Source organism: Lissotriton vulgaris, chromosome 3_1, assembly GCF_964263255.1.
Source record: "Lissotriton vulgaris chromosome 3_1, aLisVul1.2, whole genome shotgun sequence".
Lineage (NCBI taxonomy): Eukaryota > Metazoa > Chordata > Amphibia > Caudata > Salamandridae > Lissotriton > Lissotriton vulgaris.
The window spans coordinates 475929410-475945307 of record NC_141689.1 but is presented as its reverse complement, the minus strand read 5'-3'; the positions used below and the strand labels follow the sequence as shown (position 1 = coordinate 475945307).

The window sequence follows — 15898 nt, the reverse complement described above, 5'->3', positions numbered from 1 at the left end:
AGCTTAAAAATACAGTTAATCTTCAGTTTTCATTATACATGTAAACATCTTTAAACTATAACCAGGGTCACTGGGATTATGCGATGGTGCGGCTGTGGCGATTTTCACATAATTATACATTTGCCTCATAATTCATCATCTGCAGCATAATCTGGAGATTTTAACAAAAAACATGTATTTCTACTTCCAACGGTTCAAAAGTTACTAAAATGCAGCGACACCTGCTGATGGTTAGTGGAAGGCCCTTTAGCACAGCTGCAATTGTCACATTTCTGTTGCTTATTGCTACATTTGGGTGTTAAACGGGTAGTAATGAGGTGCATCTAATACACAGTAGTGTTGGTAAGTTAAAAAATGATGAAATGATGTAGTAATACTATTACAAAATGTGCTGCAATATGCCGCACAATTGTCCTTTTCTTGCCGTATGATTTTACTGAACCCTGCTGCATAAATTGGCCCTCACCTGCCGCACAATTCCAGTGTCCCTGACTGTAACAAACAAGTGTAGCTGAGTGGACAAATTACTATATGAATATACATTTTCTTCTGCACATTTAAGGTAACAAACTGTGCTGTTACCACTGTCACATTTCTTTTAAATACATCCTCTACTTTTCTATCATCTTATAAGTGCCTATATTTCTTTTATTTCATCTATTGCACAGCATTTGTATATTTCAATATTTCACCCTTTTAATAATCATTTTATAACAATCAAGCTGTATTAAAACATGTCTTTATCCTTAACGCATAAAGTCCTTGTATAATATTCATAGCCTAACACCCTTGTTTTGGTGTTAATTAATCATAAGAAGTAAATCACCTATAGAAAAACGAAAAGGTAAACGACTCATTTAAAGGAAATATGACAAAATGGCAGCGAAATGGCACGTGTTACCTCTCCAGAACAATAATAATCTATTCTTAAGAACAATTTGTTTATATTATGTTCTAAGCTCATATTCTTGCAAGGTTAATGGGCATCCCTATATACTACTGTAGGAATTTAAACTCCCGGAAATCGACTTATTTGGCGATGGTGAAAATGCATGACACACGGCACTTCACAATGGCCTCTACCACTGATGTGCTAGGCCCTATTCACTTCAACAGGAGATAAAGGCTGTATCTTTATTTGGGAAATTAAAATACCAACATGACAGCAAAACGGGTATAACATTATTAATCAAAGACATAGCAATATTCAGGAGTTTTTGAGAAAACAAATCTGAATCTCAAGTTTCAAGCGACAGAGTATACCACATGTACTTTGGGTCTTGGGTCAAACGCTGGTTGCGGGCAGTAACTGTAAGGTGCAATGCCATTTACCATTAATGAATTGGGGTCCCCGTTGACCTCCAAATACCTCTTTACACGCGTGTGCACTAGAGATGGTGAAGTCAAGCAGTTAGATACTGCTGCCCAATTTACCACAGTAATAGACACACAAAGGCAATGTTCAGTCAAAGAAATACATTTTAAAAGATGCAGATAGGCAAAATGCAGCACAAAAAGTGTTACGAATCTGGAAAAAAAGATGCTCAAGCCTTCTGGAGCTAAAGCACCAACAAAAATACTTTTATAGAAATTATACGCTAGATGTTTTTTTCTATCACATGGCTCCGTGCGATCAAATACATATCAAGGTGTTGAGGGTGCTTTGAGTCTTTTCAGCCGCCTAATGTGCTCTCAGGTTTCCTACGTTTTTTTATTACCAGCCCCAACCAATGAGAACATTAGCAGGCTATAAAAATACACAGTGTCTAAGTTGAATAGGTTATGCATACCCACTGCCCTAGATGCAAAAGGCATGTTCTCTCAATAATATGGTGTCCAGGAAGGATTATGTTACTTACCCTGTAAGCATCTGTTCATGGCATGTAGTGCTGTAGTATCGCATGCTTTGCATACTCCTACATCGAGTGTTGGATCCGTATGTGTGCAAGTTGTTTTCTCCAAAGAAATCTTTCAAGTCACAAGATGAATTGACTCCTCCTCTTGGTGATAATTTGCATAGGCATCGACTCCATTGTCTTCCCGCAGGCAGGTGAGAGTGAAGAGATGTCCATGCGTAGCAATAGGGGTAAAGGAAACTGCAAAACCACAGGTGTCCAGAGAGGAGGGTGGGCACATGTGAATCCACAGCACTACATGCACAAACAGATGTTTACGGGTTAAGAACATAAGTCATTAGAGGTATGTGTAGCTGTAGATATATATGCTTTGCATAGACTATAAAGTAGTACTCCCCAAAGCGGTGGTTAATCTCTGGGTGTTGCAGCTGTTTGAAAGAGTGTACCTAGCACTGCCTGTCCTACATTAGCTTGTTGGTGTGCTAGAACATCCACACAATAATGCTTTGTGAAGGTGTGTGGTGTGGACCATATAGCTGCTTTGCAAAGGTCAGCTAATGGAATATTTTCCAGGAAGGCCATGGAAGTCCCTAGTTTAGAAGTTGAGTGTGCTTTAGGTGGTGTTGGTAAAGTTATGTTGGCTTTAATGTAACAAGTTTGAATGCATTAGACTATCCATCTGGTGGTTCCAGATTTGGATATAGGCTTTCTTTTTTGTGGTGGTGAGAAGGCTATACAAAGGTGCTTTGTTTTTCCTAAAAAGCTTTTGTTCTGTCAATGTAGTACATGATGACCCTTTTGACATCTAATATATGCATAGCCCTTTCTGCAAATGAGTCTGGTTGTGAGAAAAAAAACTGGCAACTCAATTGACTGGCTGAGATGAAAATGTTAGGCGAGCTCTGGGAGGAAATTTGGGTAGGTTTGAAGGACCACCCTATCTCTGTGGAGTTGGAAGAATGGTTCTTCTAAGGTTATTGGCTGGAGCTCACTAACATGTCTAAGTGATGTGATGGCAATAAGAAATGCTAGCTTCCATGACAGAATTTGGAGGGGGCAGTTATGTAAGGGTTTGGATGGAGGACCCATGAGTCTTGTGAGAACAATGTTAAGATTCCTTGAGGGCGCAGGTAGAAGCAGAGGTGGAATCGCCCTTTTAAGCTCTTCCATGAAGGCCTTAATAACAGGTACTTTAAGTAATGAGAGGTGTTGTCTGTTTTGGAGATAGGCAGCTGTTGCTGCAAGGTGTAATCATATGGATGTGAAAGCGAGACCAGAGAACTGTAAAGCAGCAAGTAACAGATTATGTTTTGTATAGTGCCATTGAGAGGATTGATGTGTTTATTGTGGAAGCAACAGCCAAATCTTTTCCACTTGGCTGCGTACCAGGCCCTTGTTGTGGGTTTACATTTTCTTTGAAAATAGACATACATTCTGGTGGAAGATTGAGGCCCTTGTCGTGGGTTTACATTTTCTTTGAAAATAGACATACATTCTGGTGGAAGATTGAGGCCCTTGTTGTGGGTTTACATTTTCTTTGAAAATAGACATACATTCTGGTGGAAGATTGAGGCCCTTGTTGTGGGTTTACATTTTCTTTGAAAATGGGCATACATTCTGGTGGAAAATTGAGGCCCTTGTTGTGGGTTTACATTTTCTTTGAAAATAGACATACATTCTGGTGGAAGATTGAGGCCCTTGTTGTGGGTTTACATTTTCTTTGAAAATAGACATACATTCTGGTGGAAGATTGAGGCCCTTGTTGTGGGTTTACATTTTCTTTGAAAATAGACATACATTCTGGTGGAAGATTGAGGCCCTTGTTGTGGGTTTACATTTTCTTTGAAAATAGACATACATTCTAGTGGAAGATTGAGGCCCTTGTTGTGGGTTTACATTTTCTTTGAAAATAGACATACATTCTGGTGGAAGATTGAGGCCCTTGTTGTGGGTTTACATTTTCTTTGAAAATAGACATACATTCTGGTGGAAGATTGAGGCCCTTGTTGTGGGTTTACATTTTCTTTGAAAATGGGCATACATTCTGGTGGAAAATTGAGGCCCTTGTTGTGGGTTTACATTTTCTTTGAAAATAGACATACATTCTGGTGGAAGATTGAGGCCCTTGTTGTGGGTTTACATTTTCTTTGAAAATAGACATACATTCTGGTGGAAGATTGAGGCCCTTGTTGTGGGTTTACATTTTCTTTGAAAATAGACATACATTCTAGTGGAAGATTGAGATACTGGATTCTATGACCTCAGGAGCCATATCGCAAAGTTTAGTGTTTTGGGAAATGGGTGCCTGATTTCACCATGTTTGTGAGTGAGAAGGTCCAGCCTGTTAGGCAGGTTCTGGTAGGGAACCACTGAGAGTTCTAGTAGCGTTGTGACTATGGCTGGCACGCCCATGTAGGGGCTACTAGTATGAGAGATGTTTGCCTGAGTTTCTGAACCTGAAAGGGAAGGAGAGGGGGAAATGCATAGGCAAATATCCCTGACCAATTCATTCATAGAGCATTGCCCTTGAATAGTGTGTGTGGGAACCTGGAGGCAAAGTATGGGCATTTTGCATTGTCTGTTGTTGGGAATAGATCAATTTGTGTAACTCCCCATTTGTGGAAGTAAGGGAGGAGGACTCCTGTTGTATAGGGATATGATAATCCTAGGTTTGTGTTTAGCATTTCCCATAGATAAGGTTGTATTTGCTGATGTTGAAGGTGAGATTTTGTGGGATTGACAGTGACTCCTAGTTGGTGAAGTAGATCTATGGTAGCTTGCCCGAATTGCTGGCATAGATGATGAGTACAGTCTTTGATGAGCCAGTCGTCCATATAAGGGAAAACATGGATGTTTTGTCTGTGCTGATGTCTGCTACACCGGCTAAACACTTAATGAATACCCGTGGTGCAGTAGTGATTACGAAGGGTAAGACTTTGAATATGTACTGTTCCTGCTATTACACACCTGAGGTATTTGGGATGAGCTGGGTGTATTAGAATATGGAAATATGTGTCTTTTAGATAGAGGGCTGTGAGAAAGTTGCCTTGTTGAAGGAGTGGGATCACATCTTGGGAGTGTGACCATATGAAAGTGCTGACAGGATGTAGTGGCTTTGGGGCCTTAGATCTAGAATACGACGTACACTTTTTTCTTCTGGGGGATTAGGAAGTATAGGGAGTATACTGCTGATCCTTGATGGTAAAGAGGGACAGGTTCTATAGCTCTTTTGAGAAGAAGAGCTTGACCTTTCTCTTTGAGCAGTGTTTGATATTCAGGTGAAAACCTGTGGGTGCGAGGTGGTATGATGGGAGGTGTGGTAATGAGCTCCAGACAATAGCCATGTTGGATAATGTCCAATACCCACTGGTCCGATGTTATTGATTGTTATGAGGGTATAAACTGTTGGAGACGCCCCTGACAGGTGTTTACAGTTGGGGGAGAAGGTGAGGGAAGTCACTGTTTGTTTGCGGGTTTTCCCTCGCATGGGGAAGCACCTTTGCCTCTACCTTCCTTTAATATTGTTGCCCCTATAGGAGCCCCTGTAGTAACCTCTGGGGGAGAAATAATGACTTTGGCCTCATTGGTATGAGGTGGAGGCTGCTTGAGGGGTAGTTTTGGAGCTCCTACAATAGCTGGAGCAGTGAAAGTTGCCTCGAAGTCAAGGTATCTGAATCAATCAATAAATCAGGACTAAATATGTGCGCTAATCAGCCAACAGGTTCAGGCCCAACATCAAGATCCCTCCCTGCTTCAGCTGGGCTTGAGTAAGGTCTCCTCTTGGATGACTAGTAATGCCCTGAAGCTAAACAGCACTAAAACTGAGGTGCTTGTTCTGGGTAATAACCCTGAACTTTGGGGAACTAAACCCTGGCCCTTTGCCGGTCTCTGTCTTCAAAGTCAAAAACCTGAGCTTCATTATTGATAAAAAAAATATCCCTCAAACCTCAGGTGTCCAGGGTCACCGCATCCTTCTTTGCTTAAATGGATCAACAAATCCTCTGGCTAATTCCACCTGCAGCTCAGAGAACAGTTTTGCAGGCTCTGGTGATATCCAGACTGGACTATGGCAATGTGCTGTATCTAGGTGCAGATAAAGCCTTAGTCCACCGATTGCAGGTTATTCAGAATGCAGCTGCGAGTCTCTTTTTCCATCTGCCTAGATGCACCTCTGCATCTCCTCTGCTCCACCAACTTCATTGGCTTAAAGTCAATAAGTGCATTGAGTTTAGGGCCATGTGTTCCATGTTTCAGGTCAAATGTGGCCTTGCTCCTTCCTACATTCACAGATTGGTAACACCTTATGTACCGGCACAACAGTTGAGATCCTCCAGTCTCACTGTTTTCAGTTCCCAGGTTTCATCTTGTCCGTATGAGGGGCAGCTTCTTTACTTCCCTGCTCCCCAAGCTCTGGAATGCTCTCCCTATTGATCTGAGGAATTTTCACTCTGTTAGCTTTCTGTGAGCACTTAAAGACTCTGCTTTTTAGCGACCTGGCCTGACACTCATTCGGCCTGTTGCATAGCACCTGCATTGCCTGGCATCCACTTGTCCAGCGCTGGGAAACCCTGTTGGGTAGCTGCACGTGTTCTAAGACTATAAATAAATAAATCAATAAATAGATTATCCAGGTCCTTGCAGACCCGTAGGCTTATTAGAACAGCCAAGTCTTGAGGGCTATTCGGAATTCTGGAAGTGAAGTGAGGGTCAGAAGGTACGTGGGGAGGGTGTTCCAGGTCTTTGCTGCGATGTAGAAGAAGGAGCGTCCGCCTTAAGGGCTCCAATGGCTTTCACCATTTCATGTTTTTTTTAATTTTTTCTAGGGCCTCATCAATCTGTGGCCCAAGGAGGGGCTCTTTATTGGACCTCTGCTTTAAAGCGTGAAATACGTTGCCAAGCATGGCACAGCAGTAGGATGGTTGAAGTAATTTCTCGTGCCGCTGTGTTGGCTGAATCTAGGGCACCTCTGATAGAAGTGTTGGAGATAAGTTTGCGCTCTGTCAAAAATTCCAGAACCCCTTCTCTGTGCACATCTGGCAGATGTTGGAGGAGCTCCTCCATCTCTTTCCCAGTGAGCATGGTTGTACCTGGCCAGCAAACCCTGAAAGTTGGCGATACCCCAGTGGCTTGCTGATTGGGCAGCCACTCTCTTTCCTGCTGCGTCAATGCAATTGCTCTCCTTGTCGGGAGGGTGCGCATCTCTGCTTGTGAGTTTGCTCTTTTACAAGCACTGATAACCACCAATGAGTCTGGTGGGGCCTTTTGTCTGATAAAAATACAGTCGGAGGTAGAAGGTTTATACATTTTGTTGACCCGTGGTGTATTGATACAGGCCCTGGCAGGGTCTTTGAAGATGTTGGCTGTATGACGCATCATCCCTTTCAGCAAAGGTAGAAACTGGGTAACCCTGGGTATTGTTGACAAGGTTTCAAAGAGCAAATCCTCTTCTAGAGGTACTTGTGTAATTCAATATCATAGAACGCAGCAACCCTGCCTAATAACTCCTGGTATATGGTAGAATCATCCGGCGGCGAGGGGTGTGCTGGGTTTAAATCAGGGCTCGTTTCCCCTGAAGGGTCTATGTCATATGCATTCCAGGGGTCATTTTGTGGATGTGTACCAAGTGTGGTCCCCTATTTCTTGCCCACCTGTGCCACCACCAGGGGATCCCTGAGGTGATATGTCTTAGGGATCCTCAACAGACTGTGGTGGAGATAAGGTTGTGGGGGTGGGGAGAGTGATGGGGGTGGGGAGAGTGATGGGGGTGGGGAGAGTGATGGGGGGTGGGGAGAGTGATGGGGTAGGGAGAGTGTTGAAAGTGTGGAGAATGGGTTCAACTGGAACCTCAACAGTCTTTTTTGGCTTGGAAGCTTTCAGTTTACAGCTGTGTTTGCGTTTCGGTGCCGAAGTTCTGCTTGGAGCCGAACCAGAAGACATGAAAGGTCGACTTGGTACTGGTGAGCGGATAGGTGCTGATGCCCAAAGCTTTGGATTCGGCTAGTGTTTCTTAGCCGAGCCTGAGGGCGGGGTTTCAGAGAGTCGCCCGGTGCCAACCATGGCCATGAGGCAATGAGGTCCGATACCTCTTTTTCTAGAGGTGTTAGGTGTTTTTAATTGTGTTCCACCCTGAGCTGAGGGGCAGGGGGTACAGTACTCACAGCTTCAACCTCAGTTGTGGTTTCTGTGATTTTGAAGTCCTGGACATGCTTTGATGAAGAATTCTTCCTTCTCCACTACAGAAGCCTGTGGGTGTTCTTCCCTGATGTAGTGGTGGCCGAAGAGGTCAGGAGTTTCGTTGGTGGCTTTCCGCTGCATTTTCGAGCCAGCGTGGTCCCAGAGTCTTTTTAGAGCAGAAAGGCCAACATGCCTTGCAATCTGCTTCCCTGTGTTCCGGTGACCAACAGAGGTTACAGACTTGATGGGAGTCGGTCCATGGCTATTTTGCATAGGAGCATGGGCTAAAAACGTGCAGGTGTCTGTTCCACCACCAGGAGGGCCGTTTGCCGAGGACCTAGTGGAGAGTAATTTTGAAGGCCCCAATGGACGAGGCCCTAGAGGGGCCGCAGTAGAAGTGCACCAATCCGGCAGGCGATTGTCCCTCAATGCTCAGCGTGGTAACGCGATCAAAAACAATAAAGGTGCGGGTTACAGTGGATTGGAAATTGAAAAGAGATCCATACAGTCTCGGCCAGGAGAGAAAGCACATACGTTCAAACCTGATGGCGAAAAGAAGAGAGAGGATTGGGAGAGGATGTAGCCTTACAGCTAGAGCAGTCCACCTCGAAGCTGGGGGAACCGGGTTCGAGTCTCGGCATTGACACTCAACATCCTGTGATTCTGGGCAATCACTTAATCTCCCTGTGCCTAACAAAAAAATGAATGTGTCCATCTGTAACGAAACTGGTGCCCATGTAAAGCGCTCTGACACCGGATATTTTCGGGTCTAGTTTGCGCTATATAAAAAAAAAAAACTAAAAAAAAACAATCTAACAATGGAGTTGATGTCCATGAGTATTATTAACAAGTGGCGTCACCTCACAGGGCAACCATAGCTGGTTCAAGGGATTCCCTTTTTGTAAATGGATTGAAAAACTCTTTTGAAAGCTGTATGTAATATCCCTTATCTTTTAGTCCCAAACATCAAACATTTAATATTGGAGCTGCTATGGAAAGATTGCAGGTTTCAAATACAGGAGAAGAGTGGGGGGGGGGGGATCTGGACCCACATTTTATGGAAACCTTGTTTGCGTTCTTAAGAGGCAATGGCTGTGCTAGAGGAAAGATACCCTTCTATTGCTGCATTCCTTTGTATGTTTATGCTTTCCCCTTTTACCACTCGTTGTAGGACTCTCCTTGGTGAAAGATGGCTTCACAAAACACGTACACAGATGAGGGCAAAAAGACTTCCTCCGTTGCAAAGGCTTACTAAATACCAGGAAAGGAGCAAACATCCTATTTGTCAGACGTAGACAACAGGTCCTTCAATTACACTCTGTGCAAGACACAGCGATAGGCTTCAATTACATATTGCGCCGACAAATCTAAGCCTCAATGAGTGATGTTGGGAGCATATGCTGGCCAGCAGGGTGAGTGATTCGACGCGGAGCCCTAAGACATATGGTTATATATGGGTCACACGTTTGAATTCTGAAAAGCATGACTTAGCCTTTCAACATTCGAAGTTGGTAAATTAGGTACCTTTAAAATAGGAGATTAACACCCGTTAATTAGGACCGTAATAAATCGTACAGGGACAGTATGAAATGCATTACATATATTGTTGACTTAAAGGAGAGGTAATTTAAGTTCCATAAAGGAAGATTAAGCAGCATTGATACATTAAGCAAAGAGAGTGACCTTTCAAAATTAGAGTCTCCTTCATAGTTTATGCATGTATATATACTTGCACTCTTTTTGGGTCCTTTTTACTGATAAAAGTTGAGAAAAGAGTTCCCTTTCTTTTCTTTGGCAATACAGTACCTACGGAGTCCAAAACAAGGGAAAGATCTGGAAACCTCTGGAAATATTTTCTGTGAAATCCAAGCCCGGAAAGATCTCAGAACAACAAGGCTGGCATGCTATTTTAAACAATAATCTGGTAGAAGTATTAAGTAACAGTAAAATATCTCCCCTCCTCCAACACTCCACATTACAACCAGAATCCTTAAAACTTCGCCTCAGGCAAGCAGAAACCCAACAGGCAAGGAATGAGGCCTGATCCAGTAACGAAGCAAGTTTAGGAAAACAATGATGTGAACTGTCTCCAGTACTAATGGATCACAACAGTGGTTGCAGTTTGATAGCAGGAGAACTCTAATAATCCACTTGCGGTGGCTACTCTATGTGTCACACAATACTGTCAACAGTGTCAGGAAATAATTTCAAATGCCTCCTCTAGTTGAGATATACCTCTGCATATTTTCATTATGTATGAATTTTTAATTTGATTGATTTCATGTCTTTATAAACTAGCCCTCTTTAGGAAAAAATAATTTCAGACTTACTTGTTGGTAAAATTATTTTTGTTGTAAATAGATTATAGGATGAGAGGAGTATTCTTTTTTTGTATATATTTCTATCCAGAGTGTTATGGACCATAGCTGGGATAATATCTTTCTGGATGATGGTCTTGTGCATGACGAGACAAGCAGAACATAAATAGATTTGATCCTGTAAATTTTGACATAATAACAAGACTGGTAACATCTTGAATTAATAATATTTTGAGACCGCGAGTGAAGCTTAAAACAAATAGTAGTATCCATGCATGTTTATCTAGTGTTGTATGTTTTGGTGTCCTTTATAGATTTCAATCTCTTATGTGATGAACTGGTGTATATTTTGGGTAGAAAGTAATAAATATGATTTGATTTACAATATCTTCCATGTCTCAAATAGTTCATTTTGTCTAGTCTAAATGTAACCATAATATGGGAAAATCTAAATATTCAGTATAGGGATTGAAATAGATAAGATCCAGAAAACTGACAACAAAGATAAATAAATCCCTCAGAATTTTTCTGCTGTTGATATCCTTTGGTTAAGAGGCACTGACCATGCCCAACCAGTTTAACTGCGAGACTCCTGGGGCCACAGTAGTGTTTAGTGTAGCTGCTTATGAGAGGACTCCTACTAGTGGAGATATCTGTGCCAACATGGCCAGAGTTAACAGGCCAATGATGAGCAAATTGTTTGGTGGTGATACTCATGACCAACAGCCTTAAGATGTTTTCCATTCCTTTTTATTTATCAAATTTGCTGGCCCATAAGTTTGAATTGTTGCCCTCTAAATTTAGCTTTGGTAGTAACAAGACCGTTTGTGGTAAGCAGAAATGTCTTTATGGCCGCAGCATGGACACACACTCTAAAGCAAAAAAAGAGATCCGCAGAGGCGGGTTTGGTCAGTGTTTTCCTAATCACTCACACTGCTGCGTGTAAATTTTAACCCTTTGCATGCTGATGACGGAACCGCTCCGTCATCAGCTGCGGGTGCGCCTTTCTGATGACGGAGCGGTTCCGTCATGGCCCAGCCCCGGCGCCTGCGCGGCGCTGATTTCGCGCCTGCGCGGGCGTTCTAAAGAGCGGGGCGGGTCATGACGGAGCCGCTCCGTCACCAGCATAGCTCAACCGCGGCTGGTGACGGAGCGGTTCTGTCACCAGCATGCGGCCGCCGCGCGGCCGCCCCGCCCCTTTAGCGCTGTGGCGGAATAGCCGCCGCAGCGAAGGGGTTAAAAACTGTTATGAATTGAGTGTATTTGACCTTTAATAATTGCTAATAATAGAATGTGTTCTTGAATCTGACATGCACTGAGATATTTTTATTTACGTGTAGTCGACTGCTCTCTCCCTTTTTAATTTGCACAAGGCACTTAATTCATTGCACTGAAAAAGGTTCTTTTAAATTGCGCCGTGAGTTTCAAAAGGGAATTCACTGGGAAGGGAATTAGGGCGTGCTGAGGGTGTGGAACTCAGTAAGAACTGTGAAGTGACTAACAAAGGAGGAGAGGTATCTGGACACAGAGCAGCGCCATTTTGGGACAGGGCGTGTTCTAGTGCTCAAAGCAACCTGAAGGAGGAGTCTTACACCCCTATATCTTTATGGCAGCAGTGCAGACGTGTCCTTTATAGGCAATAGAGAGATCATCAGAGGCGGGTTCGGTCAGTGTTTTCCGACTAGCTCACACTGCAGCTTGTAATTGTTTTTTTATATAAGTTTTTATGAATTGAATGTATTTGACCTTTGTTAATTGCTGCTAATTTTTTGAATCTGACTTTAATTTAAGTGTATTCGACTATCCGCTCCCTTTTTAATTTGTACAAGGCACTTTAATTAATTTTACTGAAAAAGTTACCTTTAAATGGCGCCGCAATTTTTAAAATGTAGTTAATTGTGAAGGAAACTCCGGCGTGCAGAGGGCGGGGAACTCAGTAAGAACTGTGAAGTGACCACGGAAAGAGGGGAGGTATGGGGATATGGAGCGGCACCATTTTGGGGCAGGACGTACTCTAGTGCCCAAAGCAACCTGAAGGAGGAGTCTTCCCCTCTTACATATTTATGCACGCAGCAGCACGCCCAAGGCAAGCCCGCCTGATGGTATTTAGAGCCAGCCACTGTGCCGGTTTGGCAACAGAGGGCTATAAAATACATACTTACATGGCATCTGAACTGAGAGGTGTGAAGGAGGGGAAAATGTGCAGCCCTTTCCCTTTAGACTGTGCAGATCCTATTTCCGGTGCTCAATGTAAACATAGTGTACACCCCCTTACCTTGAAGTTCAAGAGCATGAAAGGCCGTACCAGGAAACTGGTGTGATTCAAGGCCGCCCTGATCCACATACTTCCTACATAAACATGCCTTGCACATATACAACTTGCTGGAGGATGCTTTTTTCATGACTTAAACTCGGATGAGTGAGGGCTCATGTCTAGATTTGTAACTTGCCATTCCCGATAGCGCTGTTTTTGTTCATGCAGGCATGGTGGGAAAAGAAGGGGGAGTCGCCATCATATATAAGAAGGCCTACACTTGCAAGATGTTTAAGCTAGAGGAGATGAAGGGAGCAGAATTCCTCTGCTTTAGCAAATGTCTCAGAGCCAGGCACTCCTTTCCAGGTGTTATGGTATACCGCCCCCCAGGATATGCCGGACATTTCACAGCATCACTGGATCAGGTCTTAGCCCCTAAAAGTACTATTATTATTATTATTATTATATTAAATTTATAGAGCGCGCAGCTACCCGGAGGTTTCCCGTCGCTAAACCAACAAGGGAGGTGTGCCTGCCGAAATAGTTTATTGATTAAATAACCAAGTTTTTAGATCCCTGCGGAACTTTAGGTAATTAGGTTCAATCCGAAGGGGTAGAGGGAGAGAGTTCCACAGGGATGGGGCCAGAAAAGCAAAAGAGCGACCACCCATTCTGGCTCTCCTAATCCTGGGAATCTGGAGTTTGTGTTGTTGGACGAACGAAGAGTGCGGGAGGGAGAGTACAGATGAATCAAAGATCTCAGATATTGAGGGGCCTTGCCAGTATTAATTCTGTGTATAAAACAGAGTGCCTTAAATTTACAGCAACTATCAATGCAAAGCCAATGAAGGCTACGGCGGGAAGGGGAGGTAGAAGACTTGGAGGCTAGTTTAATTAGCAGACGGACTGCCATGTTCTGAACCGTCTGCAATTTACGGATTACCTCTTTGCCCGGCCCCAGAAAAAGAACATTACCATAGTCCAGGCGAGATGTTATTAGCGCCTGGACTACGGTTTTCTGGGTGTCCAAAGGAAGCATCCATGTGATTTTCTTCAACCATTTGAGAATAGTTGTGCAAGTGGAGGAGACTCTAACAACTTGTCATCAAAAATGATGCCCAAGTTGCAAGCTGTTTTAGATGGGTTAGGAGGGGTGCCCATTTGAGCAGGCCAATGAGAGGGTCCCCATAAGGCGATGTTGTTGAGAAACAGAAGAAGTTCTGTTTTCCCTCCGTTCAATTTTAACTTGTTGTCATGCATCCAGGAGGCAATTTTGTTGAGACCATAGCAGAGGGAGGATGTAGTGGAGTGATGGCTGGTGGAGAGTGAAAAGATGATCTGTGTGTCATCTGCATATGAATATATGGAGAGCCCAGCTTGCTCCGCAATAGTAGCCAAGGGTCTGAAATACAAATTGAAGAGAAGGGGGCTCAAGATGGAACCTTGGGGAACACCGTATGCTGAATTGTGGATTTTGGACGCAGAAGTAGCCGAGAAGACTTGAAACGTCCGATAAGACAAAAAGCTGGTAAGCCATCCAAGGGCAGAATGAGTGATGCCAGAAGTCTTGAGGATGTTAACCAGAGTGGGGTGGGAGACCGTATCGAATGCGGCACTTAAATCTAGTAGAATAAGTGCCACGGTCCCCCCTCTGTCCACCAGATGACGAATGGTTTCAGAGACTCCTAAAAGTGTGAATTCTGTAGAAAAACCAGACCGAAAGCCAGATTGTAAATTATGTAAAATATTACGAGATTCAATGTAGCTGGTGAGTTGTTTATTTTCGTGCTTTTCCAGAATCTTAGAATAGACTGGAAGAAGCGAAATTGGACGGAAATTGGCAGGGTTATTCGGATCTGCATTGGCCTTTTTCAGCAACGGTATAACCATTGCGTGTCTGCTTTCGAAGTGGAAGACAAGTATTAACAGCAGACGTAAACCAGTGGTGAATAACGTCCACTTGATCAAGGCTACTAACCTCAGTAAGAGGCATAGAGTTCAACAAAACGGAATTAAATTTGTTGGAATCAAGATTCTTCCAATTGCGGGTCACTCTAGGTTTAGAAGCCGTTGCAAGGGAGTTGAAAGATTGGTCAATCGTAATGGAGAATTCTACAATAAAGTGGTCAAACCACGGGACAGGTAAGGGAGACTTACACATTACTGCTTCTAGATTGGAGAAAATTGGGTCGAGCAAATTACCAGCCTTATGAGTGGGGCCCGAATTATGCAGGGTAATGTTCATGGTTGCTAGATCAGATATCAAATTGGAACTGATAGGGCAGGTTTTATCATTAAAGTGAACATTAAGATCGCCAGCAATTAAAAAGTTAGTCGCATTCAATAGCAGAGGAGCTAAATGCTCTGAAAGAGATGAAGCCCAAGAACTGGCATGGCCAGGGGGGCGGTAAATCAGGGCACCTGTAAGGGTGAAATTGGGGGATAGAAGTATCTTAAACAGCCCAGCCTCACAATTAGGAATAAAAATATCCTCCCACTTACAAGAGAAGGCTCTTTTAAAAATAATAGCTATTCCTCCACCCTACTTACCCCTTCTGTTTCTACCCGTGTAGGTGTAACTATCAGGAAGAGCAGCTGCGATATCTGGACCCGAATGGTCCATCAACCAAGTCTCCATAAGAAATAGGGCGTCAGGTTGGGAGGAGCTCAAAAGATCAAAAACGTCTCTACTGTGTTTTGGGAGAGACCTGCAATTTAAACAGATGAAGTTAAATGTGTGGGAAGGGGGCTCCTGAATAGGTTTTCGTAAGAAGTTGGATGCAGAAATATCTAATGTTGAGGGAAGCAAAGAGAGGGTCAGCGAACAATCAGGGCACGTCAGAAGGGCTTGCTGTGGGCACAGAGGAGTATGATACGAGCATTGGGGTGGCCTAAGGGTCAAGAGTGTATTTTTAGAATAGGTTATCCTTAATGTTGGACACATCGAGACAGAAGAACTGGCCCTTGGCCGCGGACGGGCGCAGACGGGCAGGACTCTGGCAGGACTCTGGCACGACTCTGGCACGACTACGGCGCGCCCGCTACGCGTCGGCCAGCACATCGGTTAAATAGGGAGGTGGCAGTAGGAGGACTAGACCGCACACCCCCGCATCCGCCGGAAGTGAGTAGGGATAGTAAGACGTCCCTCCACACCACGAGCTCGGCTCGAGGAGGAATGGGGAGTGGTAAATACAGATAATCAGGTGACTGTTAGCAAGCAATTTTTAAAATCATGCGGAATTTTTAAAACACACGCAGTGCAGGCGACCTGTTTAATGTGCCCCCCTGCTCTCTCA

The 15898-nt window shown here is 43.7% G+C and overlaps 1 protein-coding gene across 1 annotated transcript in view; it reads right to left on the bottom strand.

Moving 5' to 3' along the window:
* ERBIN (erbb2 interacting protein) overlaps positions 1 to 15898 on the bottom strand; it is a 710182-nt gene that overhangs the window by 310682 nt on the left and 383602 nt on the right. The window lies entirely within an intron of this gene.